Genomic DNA, 9,614 nt, shown 5'->3' on the forward strand with positions numbered 1-9,614 from the left:
CAAACTGGTGCTAAAGACAGTCACTGCACCTTCTCAAATTCAGCTTGATGTGGCTCCAATAAATATGGAGTCACAACTAAAATCGCTGGTTATAGAAGCACCTCAAACACCAAACTCACCAACAAATTCTCTGGATGTGGATATGATACACACATCAATTCCTGATTCTCCTTCTTTAACTCTGTTGGGGAAGCCAAAATCTAGTGCAAGTGAGCATCATCTTTTAGATGATTTGTTGGCTCACTTGCCAATTCTTTCAGGAACTATTGTGTCATCTGTGCCTAAAATATCTTCAATCAGCACAGAGTCAACAATAGTTTCTCTTCCCAGCTCATTCATTTCTACTCTCTCGACGGATATTGCTCATCCGTCGAGTAGTGATTGTATCCCGACGGATAAGCCTAACAGCAGTTATCCGTCGGACAGCAAAACCACTCACTCAATGGATATCACTCATCCGTCGAGTATCTCTGCACAGCTTCAAACATTAGTTATTTCAAGTGCAGAGGATTTCGTGGTTGTACAGTCACTCTTAGGATTGAGAGAGCAGAGTGTTTTGAGTGAGAGTCTGGGTTGCTCCCAGGAAAAAGGAGAGGAAAAGAGTGACAATCAGCAATCCATATCTTCAGGATTGGCAAAAGGGAGTGAGAGAGTCCCACCTTAGTAGGTGAAGGTGAGGGTGTGAGGGTGGGGAGCCAGGGTGAGACCCTGATGCAACAAAAGAGAGAATAAGAGAGAAAAGCAGGTACAGAAGGTATAAGGATGGATCCGGCCATTGCTAGTGAGTCAATGATTGTGGACAATGCTAAAAAGGAAAGACAATTTCAACAACATTACAAAGCTGTAATTGATAACATTTTCTTGGATGCTGACACTTTTACTCATCCTGTGTCAGCCTATCAACTGTTGGCTGCTCAGGGCAATAAGGAGGCAGAGAAAACTTTAAATTTAGTACATACTTCAGAATCTCTACAAAGGGATAAAGCTGCTGTCAATTTGATGCCTCCTATAGCTGGTGAGCCATCTGAAGAATTTGGAGTAAATTCTAATGATGATGACTCTGTTTCATTTGATGGAAGCATGAACTTAGGGGGAGATGAAGGCCCAATTTCTTTTCCAGATTTACCTGAATGGGCATTGACAAAGGAGTCTACACCAGGACAATTCAATATATCCTTAGTCAACCAAAACATGTGTATCCAAAAGGCCATTCAGAACACTTCAAATGCTAGTACCATGGCTATTCTTCAAGCCCACCTAGATTTTCTACATCTCATGAAGCTACAACAACTAAGACAGAATCTGAGTGTGGATGAACTCAAAAAGGATATAGGTAACTTGAAGACCTACAATTCTGAGAAGCTGGATTCAATCATGCCCTATGGTACCATGCGGGATCTATTACTGAGACTGAGAAGAGAATCAGATGCTGAAAAGAAGCTGGCCAAATTGGAGGACAGAGTTCAAGCTATTGAAAACTATGTGGTCACCATTCTTCAAAATCAACAGTCTCAGACCAGTCTTCTAATACAACTGGCTAAAGCACAAGGCTTGATCCCTCAACTTGATGATAACAGAAAAGGGGAGAAAGGACCAAGTGAGGGGGAGAAGCTTCAGATACAAATCAGTAAAGTAATTGTGCCTTCAATTACTATCTCAAAGCCACCAGTTGCAGATGGTATAGATCTGATTCAAGCAGCAGCAGCTAACTTGAAAGTTGTTGAGAAAGAAAAGTTGAGTTTGGTCAACTGGGAGAAGATTGATGAGGAGATACAGAAGAAGTTCCAACTTGTCAAGGAGCCAGCTAAGTCAGCCATCCATCACTCTCAAGTCAAGCAAATCAGTGTGGATGAGATGAGCATGAACTATCTGGAAAGAGGACAATCTTCCTGCATCAAGTCTCCAAAGGCTGAAATGATTCTCAAACCAAGGGCAAACTACTCAAAATCATCCTTGAAAAACCCCTTGGACACTGTGTATGAGACACCCAAGCCTGATGAGAAGAAGCTTCTATCAAGATCAATTGTCTTCTATAAAGATCCAGCTGATTTAGCTTTAAAAAGGAGAATTGCTAAGATATTCAGAAATGGGAAGGAAATTTGTGTGGTAGCTGGACATCCACAATTTGCTCAAGCAAAGAGAGAAGAAAAAGCCAGATTGAAGCAGGAAAAGAAGCAAACTGCTCTAGATGCAAAGAAGATTAAACAAAAGAAAGAGCAGATTTCTATCTTGGCCAAGCTACAGGCTGTGAATTCATCTCAACAAATTCCCTCTCAACCATCTGAAGCTACTGAATCAAGGAAGCAAGTTGAAGAACAGAAGAAATCTCCAAGAAAGAAAGAACTGGCTAAAAGAACTACAAGGAAACTGGATATTGTTACAAGGAATTGGAAGATCAATTTCCTAAGGAACCCACACTAGCTACAACTCAAGCATCAAAGCCCTCTGTGGTATTTGAAGATATAAGGGTGGTGGATCCCTACAGGAATATTCATGGTGAACCTATTATGCCCAAGGATGAGCCAATAGAATGGGATAACATACCAATTCCTGACTTCAGTCTACCAATCCTTAGCAAGCCAAAAAGGACAAAGTCAAGGGCAGTCAAGAAAGTGAAGGTGTCACCTCTCAAATCTAAGTCCATAATCAAAGCTCAGCCCAAAGTCAATAGGGGAGACTATCTGTACATGTGTGACATCAAAGAATTTTCTGAACTAAACCTCTATCTGGATGAACTAGATGAAGTGAGGGGAATTGATGCATACAGAAACCTACCTGAAAGGTAAGTGTTCAAGTACAAAGGAGGAAGGGAGACTTAGTGGCCACTTCACAGGATTCTTCAAGAGAGCCAAGCTGTACTGATTAAAGTTTATTCACCCTTCAAGAAGAACTTTGGGTTCAATGTCACTGCAAGAAGACTAGTATTGAAGAAGATTGAAGAACTGAAGAGTGTTAGAGCTAAAGGTGCACTCCCAAAGACTCTAATCATCCCATACACAGGGAGAAGAGTGCATCTAAGGCCCTACTTGCTGATGGAGTTCATGGATGATAAAGGTGTGAGAAGATTCTTCAGATTAGAAGACCAATTGAGCATCTCTAGTAATGAGACTCTCTTGGAAATGCAAGGAAGGCTAAATCTCTCAGAATCTGATGAACTGGAATTCCACAGGCAGCTCCAAAATCAGATTGATGTAAACAACAGAAATCTTGGAAGAAGATCCAGACCTTCAAGGAACTAGATAAATCTGCTCAGGCTAGAGGAGCATCTTGAAAATGACTGTGAGCCAAACTTTGTACATTTTGATTATTTGAAGCACTTTCAGTATTATCTACTTTTCTTTAAAGATGTATGTTTATGATGTTTTGTTATCATCAAGTATCTCTTAATTTATGGCTACAATTCCAGTAGACATAAATTGGGGGAGATTGTTGTGCATATGTTTTGTACTTAATGATTTCATGAACAAAACACCTAAGTAGATTTTACTTAGTGAAATAATGTAGCACTCGACGGATAAGAATTATAGTCTCGGCAGATAACTCATTATAGTCCCGACAGATGATGACTTATTATCCATCGAGTGAGTAGCTTATGTAATAATGAGTCTGTAGCACATTTCTGCATACACCATTGTATAGATTCTGTAGTAGCATATAAGTCATGTTGACTTTAACTAGATATGCAGAATAGCTATCGACGGATAAATGAATTGTACATAAATGATGTCTTGTAATTCTGTATAAATGAATTGAAGTCAAGTGCCAAAATATCTATCAACAGATGATTAACAAAGCCATCGACGGATGATCAAATAGCTATCAACGGATGTTCAATATAGCAGTCGACGGATGATCAATGAAGCCATCAATGGATGATCATAAAGTCGACGGATGATCATGTATCCAACGGATAAAGAATTCAAACATCAGTTGACAGTGACAACTGGTCACATGCGTCGAAGTGTATGCAAATGGAATGAGGAAGCCTATTAACTGGGTAATAGAGAACAAAGTAGCAAAGCATTAGACCTGATAGTTTTTATGATGATTCTATCTTTTGACTTTGTAATCTTGGTAATATATAAACCAAGAAGTAGAAAATAGAAACGAAGATCTGAGATACAAAAAGTGAGAAACATTTGTAAGCAGAATTATTAGCATTTCTCTGTATTCTCAGTAGTTCATATTTGCAAGCAGCTGTGAGCATTCTTGCACACAGAGTTCTCTCGATATAATATATATCTTTGGTGGAATTGTTTAAATTCACCAGAAAGTTTTTAAAGACTCTTGTTTTTAATTACTTATGTTTTGATTCACTTAAGTTTTTATTCCACATTATGCTAATCAATACACTTATATTTATATTCGAGTTTGAACATTTTTGTTTTAAGAAAAAGGTTCAAGAATTCCATTCAACCCCCCTTCGGTAATTCTTGCTATATTGTTAAGGGACTAACACCTTCCATTTGAGTATAGCCTTGTGCAACCAGTCTAGCTTTATTTCGAACAACAGTTCCATTTTCATCTAACTTATTTCTAAATACACATTTAGTTCCAATTATGGAAGTATTTTTGGGTTTTGGAAAAGGTTCCCAAACTTTGCTACGAGAAAATTGGGTTAATTCTTCTTGCATTGCAGAGATCCAATCTTCATCTAACAAAGCTTCTTTAGCGGTCTTAGGTTCTATTTGTGATAGAAAACTAAGGTGATTCACAATGTTTTGAACTTGTGACCACGTTTGAACTCCTTTACTTAAGTCTCCTAGAATATTGTCCAAAGGATGAATTCTAATATTTGGAACATCTTTAGGTAGTTCAATATCTGTTTCTAACCATTCTAGTGGATTTGTTGGGGAGGATGAGCCAAAATCCACATTTTCGAATTGTCGAATAATATTATGAATATTGTCTTGTGTGGCATCTTCTTTGTCTACAAGATCTTTGTATTTAGGTGATGATTTTGATTCATCAAAAGCTATGTTCATTGATTCTTCCACCACTAGAGAATTCAAATTAAATACTCTATAAGCTTTGCTATTTGTTGAATATCCAAGGAATATACCTTCATTTGATTTTGGATTAAATTTTGTAAGGTAAACTTTGGACTTTAATATATAGCATTTACTTCCAAATACTCTAAAGTAATTAACTTTAGGAGTTTTACCAAAATAAAGCTCATATGGAGTCTTTTGAATTATAGGTCTTAATAAGACTCTATTTAGTATATGGCATGCAGTGGACATTGCCTCGGCCTAAAAATATTTAGGACGACGATATTCATTTATCATTGTATTTGCCATTTCTTGTAATGTTTTGTTCTTCCTTTCAACTACTCCATTAGATTGAGGAGTATAAGGAGCAGAGAAGTTATGAGTGATACCATTAGTTTCACAAAAACTTGTAAAGTTTGAATTTTCAAATTCTTTACCATGATCAGTTCTTATATAGACTATGGTAGTATTTTGTTGGTTTTGAATTCTTTTGCATAGAGAAGAAAAAGATTCAAAAGCATCACTTTTGGCTTTGAGGAATTCTGTCCACGTAAATCGTGAATAGTCATCAACAACTACCAAAGTATATGAACATCCTCCGAGACTTTATACAGGGACTGGACCGATAAGATCCATGTGTAAAAGTTTGAGAGGTCTTGAGGTAGATACCATAAATTTTGCTTTGTGAGAGGCTCGTATTTGTTTGCCAATTTCACAAGCTTCATATATGTGATCCTTTTTTTTAATTTAATTTTGCTATTCCTCATACATGTTCTTTAGTTGATATATTTTTAATCAACTTCATGTTTGTGTGTCCTAATCTTCGATGCCACAACCAAGGGTCATCTATAGTAGTGATTAGGCATATATTAACATGCTTACTCATGTCACATGTATAAACATTTTTGTCTCGAGGACACGTAATGACTAATTTTCCATCTTTATTAAGAATAGAACAATGAGTAGGATAGAAAATTACCTTATTTCCATTATCGCAAAGTTGACTTATCTGGAGAAGGTTGTACTTTAGTCCCGTGACTAGTTGTACCTCGGATATCTTGAAGTGCTCGTTCCCGATGTCACTGATGCCAATAATGATACCTTTACTGCTATCTCCAAACGTGACACTTCCAGCAGTGACCTTTTTAATATTGTTCAAGAGTGACTTATTACCGATCATATGTCTCGAACATCCACTATCAAGGTACCACAAGTCTTGCTTAGAAGTAAGGCAAAACTACAAAATAGATCAATTAAATACATAGGTACCCTTTTGTCTTGAGGGTCCTGGGGTTAGTACATCATAAATAACACTTGAATTAGCATGGAAAAATCTAGGAATTTGATAAACATTGTTATTCACATAGAGATTTCTAGATGCATCATTCCTAATATTATAAAGTGTTCCCCGTGGATATGTGGTAATTAATTTTGATCCTCTTGTACTAGCATAATTTTTAGAGTTTCCATGTTGATATATCATGCTTCTATCATTTGGATAATACACAGTATTTCTAGGAAAGATGCCATGATTATTTTGGTTTATTATCTTCAAACCTAATAGATGGTTGAAAGAATTGAGATCTAGGTTGCCTTTGATTATTATTAGCTGCCTTACGATGGAATACATTCTTTTCAACATTTTTGGATGACTTATATCCTTTTTGAACCCATATATGATTTCCTTTAAATTCACCATTTTTAAATTTACAATATGAAATGGTATGTCCGTGTCTATTGCAGAAAGAACATATAAATGTAGGTGATTTAGGAGCATTACTTTTAGTTTGTTCATAGTGTTGAACAACTTTCTTTGGTTGAACATTCTTATCATATCCTAAACCTTCATGGTTAAAGGAATTTTTAGAATGTACCATTTTATTTAATATCTCATTTCCTTTTGTAAATCTTTGAATAACAATTTCAAGATTTTCTTTTTCTTTGTTTAAGGCATCAATCTTGTTGTTAAGAAATATTTCTTGATCCTTAACTTGAGATATGAGCTTGAAATTTTCTTGTTTTAACTGTTGAGCTTCTAATTCTAAATCTTTTTCTTTAAGCTCATTGGTTTGTTGTAGCTCTTTCTCCTTTTCAAGACTGTTTATTTGAGATTTAGTTGTTGAGCTTTCTTGAGCGAGTGACTCATTTTGTATTTTTAAGTTCAACAATTCAACATGAAGTTTACAAATATTTTCATTTGTTTGTAACTTCTCATTTTCCATTTCTTCAGATTGGAAAATTAATGACACATTTTCCACTTCTAGTTTGAGAATATTTTCCTTGTGAGTATTATTCTCAATTTTTAGTAAGTGGATTTGATTATTCAAAGATGAAATTTCATCTTCATATTGGACTTTTGAGTCCATCATCCGAGTAAACTCTTTACTTTGATTATAATGTATCTCCTCGAGTTTCATTTTCTCGGACCATAATAGATGATGTCTTTTGTCAAGCTCTTTATATTTATTGTTAATGTTTACCACAAGATCAATTAAATAATGATTATTCATATCTACAAGATTTAAATTATATTCATGTAATTGAGTAAAGTTTGAAGAAAAGGTTACCTCTTGATTTGAAGTAGATGCATCCCCGATAGCCATTAAGCATAGATTCACAATTTCTTCACTAGCTTCCGGAGCTTCTTCATCTTCACTTAAATCCCACCCGTTCTCGGCCACGAGATATCGTCCTTTTATAAGTTTAGGACATTCTCGTTTAAAGTGACCGGGCTGTTTACATTCGTAACACACCTCTTGTATTTCCTTCGTATTTTGTTCTTTTTGTTTGGGAGGAGTGTAAGTAGGAGTGTTATTATTATAGACATTAGTATTTTGCATACCTTTGTCTTTATTATAGATCGTTGACGGAAAATTACTCTTATAGTTAGGAGTGTAATTTTGAGAGTAATTTGGCCTTCCATTTGAGTTAAAAACTCTTTGTTGATTATTTGATTTAAGAAGGCCTTTTCCGTATCTTTGAGCTTTGCTTTGAAGCACACGACGTAGTTGTCTCGTAAGTAAAGTAATTTCACTTTCATCTAGATTTTGGATTTCTTCATTTAATTCATCGTTGTTTTCTTCTTCATCTATTAGTATAGATTTTAAAGCTATGATTTTCTTTTTGTCTTCCATTTTTCGAATGACTTTTTCTTGTAAATTATCTTCTTCGTATGCACGAAGATTTCTAAATAGATTATCTATTTTATAATCATTGAGATTGTGCATCTCTTTGATTGTGGTTACTTTAACCTTCCAACTTGGAGGTAATGATTTAAGAACTCTTCCGTTTTTTTCATTTTGTGTATAACTCTTTCCGAGTTGAGACGGTTCATCGAAAATGCGAGTGAATCTGGTTTCCATGTCAATGATATTTTCTCCTTCCTGGAGTTTAAAGTTCTTGTATTCTTGGATCAAAGTGTCCATTCGAGAATCTTTTATATTAGTGGTTCCTTCATAGGTAACCACTAGTTTATCCCTTATTTCTTCTGATGACTTGCAATTATTTATTCTTTTATATTCTTTTTCAGCAAGTGCACTTGTGAGTACCATTTATGCCTTAGTAGCTATATTCATTCTTTCTTCCTCAATTAAGTTATATTCACTAACCTTCTTTTCGATGATGATGTCATCAACCGTTTTAGTGAGAATAACGACTCCATCTTCTATTGCCATCCAAACTCTGACTCCTTAAGATCTAGCATAGATGCGAAACCTCGTTTTCCATGTTGCAAAGTTGGTGCCGTCAAATAGAGGAGGGCGAGAGCTAGATAGACCTTCACCACAACCAATGATATTTAGATACGCCATTTCAGATCACTTTTTGTTATGCCTGTAAATCTGCAAATCACTTAACAAACACGTTAAAAGCACTGCTCTGATACCAATTGATAGGTCCCGTAAAGGGCTATTTTATGCTAGAAGGGGGGTTGAATAGCTTAATTACCAATTTAAAAATTATTATGGCATTTTAAAAATATTTATCCCGTTTTAAATATTTTACTGATGTAGATTATATATGCGGAAATAAAAGACAAGAAAGAAAATACCACACGAGAAATTTATCCTGGTTCGCGATGGCGCAACCTCTAATAGATTCGCTCACCCCTACATCCAGTCCCCGAGCTCCTCTCCAGGACCCGAGTTTTCCCTTAAAATAACCTTGTTCCTTACGTAGGCGGAGAAGCCTTTAGCCCCACAAAGATTTGTCTTGGTGCGTAACTCCGGGTTACCACCTCAAAATAAATGTGCAAACCTACACAACCTATCTTAGACAATAACACCCTGTTATTTCTTTAAAGTTGATGTGGAACCCTTGGTGTAGTCTTTTGTCCTTCTAAGCTTTTGCCGGTCTTGGATCTCAGTAGTTGGTCTTGGATCTTTCCTTTTCTTCACGGTGCGTAGACTACTAACTCCCCATTAGTACGTCTAGGACTTGGGTCTTAGAACGAGAATCACCTCACTATACTTCACCTCACTGCAAAAGGAAGAAGACAATATCTACGAAACAATACCCATTATAAATAAAAAGAGTTTGGACTAGTAATACACTTAACTAGACCGGATGATGAACAAATATTCTTAACAGAATATTAATGTATACTTTTCCTTAGATTAAGTGAAT

The sequence above is a fragment of the Apium graveolens genome, chromosome 3, assembly GCF_009905375.1.
Source record: "Apium graveolens cultivar Ventura chromosome 3, ASM990537v1, whole genome shotgun sequence".
Classification (NCBI taxonomy): Eukaryota; Viridiplantae; Streptophyta; class Magnoliopsida; order Apiales; family Apiaceae; genus Apium; species Apium graveolens.